The sequence below is a fragment of the Lycorma delicatula genome, chromosome 9, assembly GCF_047948215.1.
Source record: "Lycorma delicatula isolate Av1 chromosome 9, ASM4794821v1, whole genome shotgun sequence".
NCBI classification, from domain to species: domain Eukaryota; kingdom Metazoa; phylum Arthropoda; class Insecta; order Hemiptera; family Fulgoridae; genus Lycorma; species Lycorma delicatula.
The window spans coordinates 116,845,199-116,859,861 of record NC_134463.1 but is presented as its reverse complement, the minus strand read 5'-3'; the positions used below and the strand labels follow the sequence as shown (position 1 = coordinate 116,859,861).

At 28.1% G+C, this 14,663-nt stretch overlaps 1 protein-coding gene across 3 annotated transcripts in view; it reads right to left on the bottom strand.

Annotated features, from left to right (window-relative positions):
* Positions 1–1,551, bottom strand: part of RhoGDI (rho GDP-dissociation inhibitor) — a 36,464-nt gene extending 34,913 nt beyond the window's left edge. The window contains exon 1 of one of the 3 annotated variants that reach the window (XM_075375338.1): positions 1,402–1,551. The gene's annotated coding sequence lies outside the window, so the exon portion shown is untranslated. Of the gene's footprint in view, positions 1–1,261; positions 1,281–1,401 lie in introns of those variants that run through there. The other 2 variants (XM_075375340.1, XM_075375341.1) reach the window with 2 other exon arrangements.
* Positions 1,552–14,663: the final 13,112 nt, after the last annotated feature.

Sequence of the window (14,663 nt, the reverse complement as noted above, 5' to 3'; positions counted from 1 at the left end):
TGATGAGGGAATGTGAAAATCATATTTTGTTTACATTGGTCCACCAATGGAACATGGCCATTTAAATGTGTTTTACTGTAAAAAAAAAGTCAATACATAAAGTATAAAATATTTGAAAATTTATGATAAGAATATAACAGTATACCTGCTTAAAACCTTTTTGAATGTATATAAATAGTTCCATATTGTTATCATAACAGATATTCAGTGGAAGAAAATTTATCATGAAAGGAAACTAATTTTTTTTTAATTTTCATTAAAATGACTCTCACATATGCTTAAAGTAAACATTATATATACATTACTGTAGATGGTAGCTATTTATTATTGAGTTTACTAATTAAAATGTTTTCAAAATGATATTTACAAAATATTCAGTAATACGAACACAACTTTCAGTATGTGAATGAACAGGTTACATTACAGACTGAGTTTCAGTACTCACGTCAAAATATGTTAAATAAATAAGTAGAATTTAATGGACAACAACACCTAACAACTTAGGTGTCATACAAATGATCAAACAAGAAATCATAACATAAAAGAATGTGTTACAAAGCTGATGAATAAAAGGGATATGAGAAACACAATTGGAGATATTTTGACATAAAGGAATACGATACATAACAAAACACTATTAAAATAGTATAAAATGGATAAATTTTACTAATTTGTAAATGGGTTTAATATAGAAATTAATACAATTTACTAATACCTAATATGAGGTATTCCCACATCAAACTCTCCTTTTAGTTTCTAAATAGGTGACAAACCTAACAAACACTGCAATTTTATAAGAAAATGACACACTGGCTTGCTGATTACAAAAAAAAAAACAAATTTAAATGAAAATAAAATTAACTGATTGTTATCACAAATTCATTTTAAAATGGTATGAACATTAAAAAAAATAGTTATAGGTTAGAATTTTTTTTCATGCTAAATAAAATTATTACTATCGAATTTAACATTAAATTAAAAGCCTAACACAATATAAAACTTAAATTTATTACTCGAAAATAAATTTTCAAAGCTTTAAAGATAGTAACGTCTGGAAATATGAAACGACTACCACTTCAACCTGGCTTACTAAATTTAATCCATTTACTAAAAAAAAAATAATAATAATAATTACATAGCATCTCTCCGTATAACTATTTTATAATAAAATAGCACACAATTATACAGATTAGATCACTTTTTCATCAACAAGATTATTCTAAAATCGCTAAATTATGTTAACTCTTAACAATAAGCCTACCAAAATTACTGCATCATCGCATGCATTTCTAAATTTAGGAATATAATGAAAAAACCATCGTATATCATAATTGAAATACCATTTAACCTAATTTACTATAAATAAATTTATAATAGACATTATAAAAATTAATTTATTACCGCTTATTGCAAAAAAATTAAAATAAAAAAAGAAATCGGAACGCCGACGACAGGAAAAAACTATGACACACCTTTCATACATGCACAGACCCCCACTGTTGTCCGATGAAGTTACACCCACGCCATCTATAGGTTACGCAAAGAACTACGTCTGGAGTCACATGACAAGTAAACATTTTAAAGCATCCATCTGTGTGTACTACGTTAGTCTAGTAGAAAAATAATTATTTACGTTTTCGGTTTGTTAAAAATAACTTATTTGTTGTAAATAAGTAATTCATATTAATAGTTTCCCTACCCAGTCTACTGTAGAATTGACGCGGAAACTTAAAAGCAATCTTTACTATAATTTTATTTTTTCTTAAATAACAATTTTAATCTCTACGCTCGGAACCAGTATTGAAGAAAATTAAAAATTACTTATTAGTATAATCAAGTTTACTTACTTTCAAACTAACTGCTTTTAGTTAATGAAATATGATTTTAAAATAAGCTATCTTCAAACTTATCTAATATTTATTTAATGAATTCAAAGACACTTTGTACTCAATAATGAATAATTTTTTTAAGTAAAAGATTTTGAGCCGATTCGTGAGATATTAAATAGAATTAAGCTAAATTTTTTCTTCACTTTAAATGTTGTTGGTATTACTTCTTTTGTCACAAATGGGTATTATTGACTGACTTACCGTATAAGGTCATATATTGTGTATTACAAGATATGGAGTGTTTTTTCTCATCAATAATTCATTTACTCGCTTTTATTCACGTACTCCATGATCTATTTTTGCTTTAGAATTAAGCAATAAGTGAACAGTACTATTAAATACAAAAATTCTCTATTAAAATATAGTAATTAAAGAATGTTATTAATAAAAAAATATATACTCTTAACTTAATCTAGCATAACACATTTTGAAAAATAGTGTAAGAGTAGAGCCTACGGCTTGTAGAGGTAAAATCAGAATTTTTTTATAAAAGATTTCAATAAACATGTATAAGATCGTTACTAGGTGTAAACAATATTACAGCATTTGAAGAACAAGTTATCTTAAATTGAACAATATGCAGTGTTACTTGCAATACGAATGCCAGTAATGTATACATCGGCTGCTATATAGCGCAGATGCTTTGCTACCCAATTTTAGAGGTTGCTGTTGTTTTTATTTAAGTTGTGTTGAACACCTACTACACCAAAAAAATCTTATACTCTTTTTTTTTTTTTTTTTAATACTGATTGGTAAATTTGAGGCTGGTTTTAAGACTGCCGCCTGTGTTGTAATTTTCATTACCGTTCATTTTATCAAACTATTCTCTCTTTAATTCGTACATAACTTTTCCTCACGAAGCGAACAAAAATATTGTTGATAAGAATACGGATTTCAGAATAAAAAAAATGATTTTAACGAAGCGAAAACAAAACCAAACTTTAGCCTTTTTTCTAAATTTTAGTTACGGATATCATATACTTTACAGATATATTCATTACATACTCAAAATTTCCCAACAGTAAAAATTTGATTTAAAAGCTAAATAAACATCTAATGAAGAATGTCGAGTTTCAAGAAGTGAAATTTAAAATACAGTTAATAATTCTAATTTGATCATAAACTCGTGAGAAAGGACGGGTTAGTTTTCATAAACAGAAATTGTGGTCGGGACGACAGTTTTCGCAGACGTCAATTTCGTGAATATTGTGTAGGTAGAGAAAACTTATTTTCGCCTGTACTGCATATTAACAAATTTACAAAGTAGATGTATATTTGAAAAGCGTAGTCCAGCTAATCGAATCAGAAACCTGTACAATAACAGAATAACGATGTTTAGTGAAGTCTTTTCAAGGATAAAGTAATTAAATACGACAACTACTTCTCAAATGAATAATCAGCTGTACTTAAATAAAACTGTTGTTTATTTTTGCTTTATCACTGAAAACAGCAAAGTTAAACAATGTTGCCATTTACTTTATGATCAAATCTTTAATAGCTAATTAAGCAAATAAAAACAGAACCAATGTATCATATGAAACTTGTAAAATTATTTTTAAATTAATATATGTAAAAATCATGTTTTAAATAATTTTAGGAAACATTGCTCAAATTTTTACTCTATTTAGATGATTTTCATAAATATTTCAAATTAAATTTTAGTTTTGTGTAATTAAAACATTTTATTTGATTTAAAAATAAAACCTTTTTATTATTTTTAATGAAGAGAAAAAAGGATAAAGCTATTTTATGAAAACATTTTTCTGGAAATAATACCAAAAGTAAGGTTTAAAAAGTTATTTTTAAGTAAAAACAGAGGAATAATTAGCAAAAATTTTACTTTCCTCACCAACAAAAAAAGGTTCTCAAGGGTTTTTTCTAGTTTGATTTTGATGACATAAAGTTAAAGATGTTAACACATTTGGCCTGAGCCCAATTAACATTGGTTTAACATCTTTCCTCGCAGAAGCTATATTGCACAAGATTGTTGGATTAAGACCACATGCATCTTAAAGTTATTTTATTGTTTCAGATAAATTTGCCCTTACCATGATTCTTTACATGAAACAGTTTTTAGTTTTCAAACAAATGATAATTTGGTTTTAAATATTATTGATTTCTGTGGGAGAGTAGTAGTAACATTTCTGCCTTGCATCTAGAAATCTGGATCTAGAATTTATACACCAAGCCTGTTAAATTTTTACATACAAACTTTGAGTTTATACATGATTAATTAAAAAAAGGAGTTTTTTGTGAAAGTGTTATGTCAGCTATCATTATTAATGTACTTCAGTAAATAAAACAAAAATTTTCTACAAAATTAGTGAAAAGGTTTAAACAAAAATTAAGTTCTAGTCATCAGAGTGAGCTTGAAAAAAATCTATTTCAAAGTGTTGGTTAATTTAATAGAATATACAGAAAAAATGTATATCTATACAAATCCACAGAAGTCAAGCTAAATCAGTATTTCTTAAAATGATGTCTGATTAGAATTGAAACTTATTTAAATTTTAAATTATTTAGTGTGCATTTAGTTTGTCTCTGTAACATCATAATTACCTATTATTATGAAATATTTTCTTTGTATCAATATTTGTTCAGGAATAAACTCCCCAAAGGTCTCTGATTCTAGATTGATCAGTAGTCATCACATTACGGATATGCAAGTGAAAATATTTTTAGGAATTACTCAATAAAAATGTGAATAGGTTATTGACCTAAATGCTGATTTTATTCTTAGCAATATTATATATCATGAGTTGTTAACTTAAGCCTGTTTAGCGCTAAAAAGGTGAACTAAGCCAAGAGTTTTGGGGTAGGTGACTAGTTGTTACTTTTCTCTATAAAAACTAATGCATTACCTGGACAAAACTGCCTGTACTTTCACAGTCTACTAATGGATGTCTCAAATATAACTGTGTACACAAAGAAAAGAATCTGGATCTCATTCCACTAACTTGATTTTTGATATTGTCAGCAGTGAAACTAGTAGTTATTGATTTCTAGAATTCATCATTGACAACAACAAATTCTTCTCATTTCCATAACCACTGAAGCTATTTTATTTCCAGTGTATAATGGTTTAAACCCATGAAGGTCACGTTTTTTTGGTTGAAAATTAATTTTTTTTGTGATGGTCAGTTCACAGAATATGTGAAGGAAAGTTGAAAGATTTACGGATATTTATACTGTATGAAACTTCATTCATAAATTATGAGAAACTGGATCTATCAAAGACACATCTGAATCTGGAAGATCATCTACCCTGATAGAGGAGAAGTTGGTTGATATCTCTGATGTCACAGTTGAAAGTCCCTGTCAGTTGTCTCTGATGGCACAGTTCAAAATCCAAAAAAATTTATTTGAAAATTTCAAGAAGCAGAAATCTCAAGAGTAGTAAGCAAAGAGCACTAAGTGAACATTTAAAACTAGTCATACAAAATAACTGCAGTACACCAAATACCTGACACTGATTTATTTAAATATGTTGAATAGGGTTTTTAGATTTTATAAATGAAAAAGGGAAGTCATTTTCTATTTAAAATGTTTTTCATAGATAATCATTTAGTTTTTCTAGAACACAGTAAACTCAGAACATTATTGCAATTAAATCATTTAACCTTTCACTGGCTAAATAATTGAGAAAGAAATTGTTGGAGTGTAGTTCTACAAGATGAAGCGATGGTGCAGACCGCCAATGTTTCAGTAGATTTACTGCATGAAGCTTTCAGGGATAGATAGGGTTATTTCAAAGCAAGTAGGCTACTGAGACTTTCAGATCTTACACCTACAGATTTTTATTTATGGACAATGAAAGAAAATTATCTGTTTACAAGTAATCCTCATAGCGTGTATAAACTGAAAACAATGTACGTCAATTTGTAAATGCAATCAGTTTTTTGTACTTCTGCAAATCATTCTAAATTAAATGTTTGTAAACATTGGTGCAGAATTTCAATCGGGACACCAATATTACCAGTCAACCAATGCAATGGTCCAAAGATAAGTAGGATAATAATGGAAACTACAGAAGAAATAACTGTATTAGTTCTTATAATTTCCATTTATATATGGAACAGAAACTGTATAGATAAACCTTTAATCATAGTAGAATGTTTTTAAGTAATCTTCTAAGATGTTTGTCTAAGGTTTAGACTCTTTTCGTACTTGCACTATTTCTTTAATAATCTTCTTCAGTAGCTAGCATGATGAAGAATCAAGTCAAGACACTATGACTACAGATAGTTTTGTATGTGATATTGTACCTGACAATTTGCCGCCAGGTGAATATTGACTAACCACTTGTATCGTCAAACAGTTATAATGTGTCATATAGCTTGCAAATGTTTTTGTTGAAGTTATGGCATTATACAGTTATAATTTGCATTGTTGACACTTTTTAAACAGATAAGAGGAAAATAACTATTATTCATTATAGGCTCAAGCCCAAAAGAAATGGGCAAAACACATTATATTATTCTACATGTATGAGTATATTGTTATTTTGTTTTATTATTATTACATATTATATTATATGAAGTTGATTACTTACAAAAATGATGATGAATGGTTTATTGAATAATTTTCTGATTTTAATTTTGCCGTTTCCTTATGTAACTGTTTGTTTTCTAACTTGATATTACTCAGTTCACTAGGCAGCTTGAGTTTTTCACCTTCTGTAAATGCAAGTACAATGCTTTCGACTCTCTGAGAACCCATCATGGTAAGATTTCCCTCTTCAGCGTTCACTGATGAATTTCATCATTTTTTAACTTTGAAAGAACTTTTTATTTATTTATTTGATAGCACCTCATTTACGTGTTTCTTCTTTTCTCTAATTTCAACAAGTATGTTCCATGAACCAGTTAATCTGCTGTCAGTTCCTGTTTTAGATAAGTTCTCAGTAGGAAAAGCATCCTTTTTTTAATATTTTCTATGTAGTTCATAATTTAAAAGTTCACGTTATATGTCTTGCTCATAGTGATCGGGTCTAAGATGACTTGGACTTTGGCAGCTATACACCGGCGGAGTCGTTGTTTCCACTCCTGGTAGCAGCGCTGGAAGGCTTCAACCGGTAGGGCTTTTAACTGGTCGGTCACAGTCTTTTGAATGTTCTCCAGAGTTCGAAAATGACGTCCTTTTAAGACACGTTTCAATTTCGGGAAAAGAAAAAGTCACAAGGGTTCAAATTAGGTGAATAGTGGGGTTGAGGAACCATAGGAATGCGTTTTGAGGTCAAAAATTCACTGATGGAAATGGCCGTGTGACACGGGCATTGTCATGATGAAACATACACTTGTCTGCAACTTCTGGTTTCACGCGAATCACTTTTCCTGAGCCTTTCAAGGACATCTTTGTAAAACACTTGGTTGACAATTTGTCCTTGAGGAACAAATTCTTTATGAACGATACTTCTGTTGTCAAAAAAAGCTAATCAGCTTGGTTTTGATCTTTGATTTGCTCATTCGTTATTTCTTTGGTCGAGGAGATGACGGAGTGTGCCATTCTTCGTTTTGCCGTTTTGTTTCAGGATCGTACCAAATATGCAGGATTCATCACCTGTGATCACACGATTGAAGAATTCTTGGTCATTGTCGATATTCTCAAGAAGATCAACGCACACGTTTCTTTGATTGTCCTTCTGTTCCGTCGTGAGGTTTTTCGGCTCCGATTTCGCATAAAACCTTTTGCATGTCCAATTCGTCTGTCAAAATTTGATGTACGGTGAAATTTTTTAAATTTAACTTTTCACTCATCATCCTTATTGTTAAACGACGGTCTGATCTCACAAGAACCCTCACACGATCAACGTTTTCGTCAGATTTTGAAGTCGATGGTCTCCTTGAGCAAGGTTGATCTTCAACGTGTTTTCGACCTTCCAAAAATCATTTGTGCCAGCGGAAAACTTATGCTCTTGATAAGCCATGTTCCCCATAGGCCTGTTTCAACTTTTCAAAGGTCGAACTCAAGGATTCCCCAAGTTTAACACAAAACTTGGTTCCACAACATTGCTCAAAATTCCGATACTCCGTTTTCGTAACACACAACTTCACTGATGGCGCTGTCAAAAAATAATGTGTTGGCTGAACGGAGTTGAAACTCGTACTGAGCATGTCGAAGGGATGAATAAATCGGTCTAGCACAGACCGGTAGACACAGCATTGCCAGATCGCTCACAGTGTTACCAATCTCATTACTTTTCTCACACACCTCGTAAAACTGTCTTCTCTACGGCATTTGTTTACCCAGATTTTTTTTTGTGTACTATGTTTTGGGAATGAATGAAACATAACCTTCTTATCAAGTTTATAAATATTATTTTTGAATTTTTTTATTATTATTTAATTGCACCAAAAAACAGCACACATCACCATTTTGAATTCGTAAAATTATCCACCTGGATTAAAAAAAACAGGCACAATACAGTTTTTAGATACACACATTCAAAAATGTCGCACTTATACAAACAATACACTCACTAAAATGAGAATAAAAAAAACAATAGGTAAATCACGCACAGAAGAAAATGGATCATGATGTTGATTCACGGTAAAGTATTAGCTTATAAACAGCTGGTATACTACATAGTAACTGATGGCGCGGGTTAGCAGTTGTCAGGATGTGACATCATTCACAGCAGAGAACAGTTTTCAACTATGGAAGTATATTATCCGTATAGTCATAGTATCATGGGATCAAAAGGCAGTTACTTTATACGGATTTGAATACTAGGTCATGGATATCGGCGTTCTTTGATGGTTGGGCTTCAATTAACCGCATCTCAGGAGTGGTTGACCAGAGACCATACATTTATGTCTGATTTTTTATGTTTCATATTCATACACTTTTCTGACATTAATGAATTGTGTCTAATAATTAATATTGTTGTAAATAATAAATAAAAATTTTAAAACAGTTGAAATTAAAAAGTAATATTAGAAAAATTTAAATAATGATGAATCAGATATTTATTATATTGTGGAACTATAAGAAAAATGTAAATTATTTGAGGCTAGACCTTGATACTGGAACCTTAAACAAGTCTTATTTAACTGACGATCCACTTAAAAAATTATTAATCTATAAGACTTTGCTGAGTTTATTGCAGTGAATTAGTATTATTTACTTGAAGAAACATAACTTTAATAAACAGTTATCTTCTTTTACATGTGTAAGATTTTGGTAAACTTTAAAATATATCATCAATGATTTTGATAATGTTTAACCATTTCATTATTTTATCATTACCTCTGGACATTTTAAACATAAAAACAATAATTCATATTATAAAAAATGATCTTGCAAAACTCAAAATAGTATAATTTATTCCTATCAGTCTTGAAAAAAATAATTAAGTATTTGTGAAATATAAATAAAATTGACTGTTTTAAAACTATATGTATTAATTTTAAAATCGTATTCAAAGAACGGTTGAAATGTAATGCACAGTGTTACAAAATGGGAGAACAAAATGTCAGTCACATAAAACGACAGGTGATACCATTTGTAGTTTCATTTCCCTACTGTTACTTCTTTTTGAAATTAAATAGGGGTACTGATTTAGCCACAAATGATGAAGTGAAGAAAAAATTGCTGACACTATTTTTTTTATTGATTTTTAAATTGAAAAATTCAGACTATATTTTCCTTTAACTTATTTACTTAATATAAAATATTGGAAGTTTTATTACTATATAAAATCAATGTTTTTGGTAATGCTTGTAGGATTGAAAATTGGAATGAGATGTAGAAATTGTGGATTTCTGCAGACAGACATACAGTTGCAATATTCTGTATTTTAGGTGTGAGTCGTACACTAGAATGGCTTTTGATTGGATTAAGATGTATCCAACCCGGCTGATAAATTTTTTACACAGTACACACTTATACATGATTTCAAATATACACACACACATTCATGATTTCAAATTCCTCATAGTAAAGAGAAAAGCTGTTTTCTAGTGGTGGTAGCGTCTCGGCATTCCACCCGGAGGTCCCTGGTTCGAATCCCGATCAGGCAAGGCATTTTTACACACGCTACAAATCGTTCATCTCATCCTCTGAAGCAATTCGTAACTGGGACTTGGAAGTTAAACAATAAAAAAATAAAATATATATATGCTTTATCTACCACGTTGTGTATATTATGCCTATTATATATATATATATATATATGTATATTTATTTATAGAAGTATAATTTATTGCATTCTTTTTAGAATGTATTAATGTACTGTACTGTATGTATTTAGAATTTTAGAATATACAATATACATAGTGCTGTGATGGTCTCTTAAAATGCAATATGATGCACTTGTATTAAAATAAAAATATAATTGGTATTAATGGGTTAACATATATGCAAGAAGTACCATTTTGTTTTAATCATTTTTTTAAAGAAATACAATGATTCAGTTTTTAAATTATTTGACTGATTGATTCATATGTTAATACAGATGTCTCCAAATATCTATCACAGCTTTTCTTGTTTCAGGTCTTGTAGTTAGTTCCATCTCTTATTCAAGAAATGAGCATACCAATAGGTTATTTCATCAATGGATTGCATTGTTAATTAGAACTCAACAAATGTTGGCTGGGAGATTGTCAATGAGTCAATGAGTGTTGTTAAAATATAATCAGTTTGACCGGACCTTGATGTATCAATCTCCAATATGAAAGGCTTAACTGTACATATCACTTCAATGGGCTTGGAAATGTTGGATCTTATAGATTTTATTGAAATTAAAAAAAAAAACAATTTTATTTTATCTTTCTCATGGTGAATTTTCATTGTAAATTTAAATTTAATTATATTTTTATTTTATTCTTTTTGTGTTTGAAATTTTGCAATTTGATTTTACATGATAAAATTAATAGGGTGTAGATGAAAAATCGTAATAATAAAATTTAATATAACATTATTTATTTCACAACATTCATCATTTATATTTATTTAATTTATTTATACAATTAAGTAAATAAACATATACTTGATATAAATATTTTCTATTAATATAATTGTTTATAATAAAATTTATTAATTAAACAATTCAAATATAATTAAAGATTAATATATTATTATTATTTTAATTAATTATGCGTATTTAATTAATATATCAGTATTAACTTCATAAAATTTTCATTTTAATAACAAAGGAAAAAATATATATACATATATTCTAATTTAATAAATATTTTCTAAATAATTATTTCTATATATATATTGCAATAAATAGAAATAATAAAAAAAAACCGACACAGAAGTAATTTAATGATAAAATTGTTGATCTTCTTGAGATCTACATTGCAAACATTCTTCCTGAATTTAAAAAAATGTTCATGATTATTGACACTATGACTATAGGTGATAAAACAGCATTGTCATTTTTGCTATTGTGAGTTATAATGAATTGAGTCACTGTCTGCTACCAGTTCAGAAGTTAAAGAGATTGTAAAAAGTTATAAAATGTAATAAAAACTTGACAAAAGCTGTACTGATGTTTGCTACTGTTAACAGGTTTTTTTTTAACTTAGCAAATCATTAAATATTTTGTCAAATCTTAATATTTAAATTCCCTTATAAAGGTAATTCCTTTATCTTTACCCACAATATCTGCTGTTTTATTATAATAGTACAACTTACGAGTAAAATTAATTATTTTTAATTCCTTGTACTGGAAAAAACTATTTATTAATTTATGTTTTCATTTGAAATGGTTTCAATATCTTTTTTAAATATTTCATAAGAGTCATTTCAAGTTAAATTCAAAACATTTTAGATTTGTAAAAAAAATTTGTGAATCAAATTGCTTAAGAAATGATATGAAGAACCTTTGGTACAATAGATTATTTAAGTATTGGTGTGGTCCTTTTTCACTGCCTACTCCTTTCTTTATCCATGATTTTTTCTTTTCCATTATTCTGTGAATTTAGGTCTGATCCTGCATGGTTTTCCCATGTTGTAGATATTAGGACCTGAAGAACTAGTGCATCAATTACGTCTGAAAGGGGGAACTGTTTCTTGACTAGTGACTGCACATGCCTAGTTTTTATTGGATAAAGTCAAGCATGATAACCTTAATCCCTCTACAACTCTACTTTCAACTCATTAATGAGATGAATTATCATTTTTATTTTTATTTACAACTCATAATTATTATTAATAATAATAGTGCAGCTTTTATTATTATTATTAAAAAGATTCTAAACTAAATATTGAAATTTTAGTATTATGCATGGAAAAAACTTCTACATGGATGTGAAACATGTATACTGAGAAAAAGAATGAAAAAAAGATGGTGCCATTGAAATGTGTTAAGAAGCTTAATCAGAGTAATTCAGAATAGGAAAGCTAACTGGCAGTGACAAATAATGAGAGGATAGGGATTGACTACAACAATGATAAAAAATCATAGTTGCAAAAAAGGAATGCAAAAGAAGATTAAAAATTATAGATGATGTAAAAGTAAATGGCAAGTACCAAGATCTTAAAAGTTTAGTTAGAACAGATTCAGACATTGTGTAAGGGACCTGCTCAGGGCAGATAAATATGTATGGTGACTTAAATTTTAAAACATTAAACTAGATCCAAAATATATTAAAAAAAAATTATTTAGATAAACTTTGTATTTTAAAAATGTTTGTGTGTAATTTATCAAAACCCAGCTTGTAACAATTCATTAGGTTCACAAGAATATTATCATTAATTTATACTTATTAATACTAATTCGTGATAAATGATTTAACCACCTGCTGTTACAACTGCACGAGATTTTAAAAACATAAATTTCCTGTTATTACTTTTAAGTTTTAACATACCCAAAAATTGGTTACACATAAAAAATTTGATTTAAAAAATAAACAGTACTTGATTTGAATGATGGCATGAACATATTTTCCGGTAAAATAAAAATTTTATCTAAAAAATATATTAATAAACATTTTATGAAAAAAATGTGTAAAAATATTCTACATAATTTTAAAATTATTATTTAGGGTTACTTACAAAGACAATAATTTTAAATACCTATAGTCAAGTGTTAACATTACAAAATTTAAATCAAACAAATTTTAATCACTAAAGATAATAGATTTTTTCTTTTTAAATAGATTACTATATTTTTTTTTTAATTTTGTTACATGTAAAAATATATATATATTTTTTTGAAGAAAGAAACAATGTAGATTATTCTAGTAAACATTTATCAACTAAGTAATATTATAATAATAATAAACAATTAAATAATAATAATAACAAAAAGGTTTTTTAAATATGTAAATATTAATAATCGAGTCTAATAACTTATACATATTGAAAGTCAGTATTACAAATTCTATAATATAATAAATATGCATGATCTATCATTAAACGTATAATAAATACATATAGTACAACATTTAAACATAAATGTTATTTTACAACATCAATGAAAAAGCTACAACATTTTACTAAACGCTATAGTTATACTATCATAAAATCTAAAAATTAAATTATTAAATCTAATAGGGTCTTTTAAAAAATTCCTGGAATAAAATGAAAATCAAATGTATATACCTTATTTTTTCTTGATCAAACCCAGCTGAAGAGTGTTGCCTTTAATCTGTAAGTTTGTTCTCTCCTATTTAAAGATGAAGAGATAAACTGATTATAATGAAAAAGTACGAAATTATTTTATGTTTTTGAAACAATATTGCCTGACATGAAAATCAAGATGGTGGACAATGGGAGTAACAAATAATATTTTATGTTGGAAAATAATCCATTATTTTATAAAATCATTTTTAAGGCTTCTACAAGGATTATAAAAGTAAAATACTCTGTTTGAAACATCATTTAAATTTTCATGTATTTTTTTATTTGGTTCTGAATGCATAACAATTTTATTAAGAACAAAATGTAACGCGAATGTGTTGGGGGGATATTTATCTTCCTATTTATTGCAGATTCTGGAGATCAGTCTCTTGCTGCAGATATTTCTATTTAACTGATTTGTGTTTAATTTTACTGGCAGTAATATATTTTAATTACTGAAAAGCAGTAATATATTTTGATTATTTTTAACATGAACAGAGTCTGAGATTGCTTTCCAATCCTTTTTACATCACGAGTGTGGTAATATTATTGGGGTTATTCCTGAGAAATTAGCAGAAGATTTACACCTTCTTCAGACACAATTTTCCTTCAGTCCATTTACTGTAGATCTTTAGGTGCTAGTGCTGTTTGGCTCAGCAGGAATGCATCTGATGAGGCCCTAGTTAGAGGGTCTAATGTGCTCCTTTTGCGGATGGAGTCACATATTGTGGCTTCAGGCAATTTTACTAAGAAGTAAAAGTGAAACACAGAATTTAAATGTAGTATTATCAATAAAAATATACATTATACAGAGCATTTTGTTTACACTGCACCTAAAGGAAGATGTGGCAAGATCCACATTACATTTATACCTATTATGTAATAGGGAATGATCTTGAGAGGCATATAGATTTAATTTTCTCATTTTGTAATGAATAATAGCTATCTTTTTATGCTGTCATAAATGACTCAAAGTATTTCTATACCCAAAATTACTTTATCATTAATTATAATAATGGGCTACAAGTTACTGCTGTAGCACGAGATACTTTGTTTAAAAAATAAAAAAGTGTTAAATAAAAAAAGTATCTAAGAAGATAGTATCTGCTACATCCATGTTTTCTACTCTCCTTTTCGATCTATATTTATTTTTTTAACCTCATAAGAGTATTAAGTTCATTTTTGTCACATATAATAGATAAT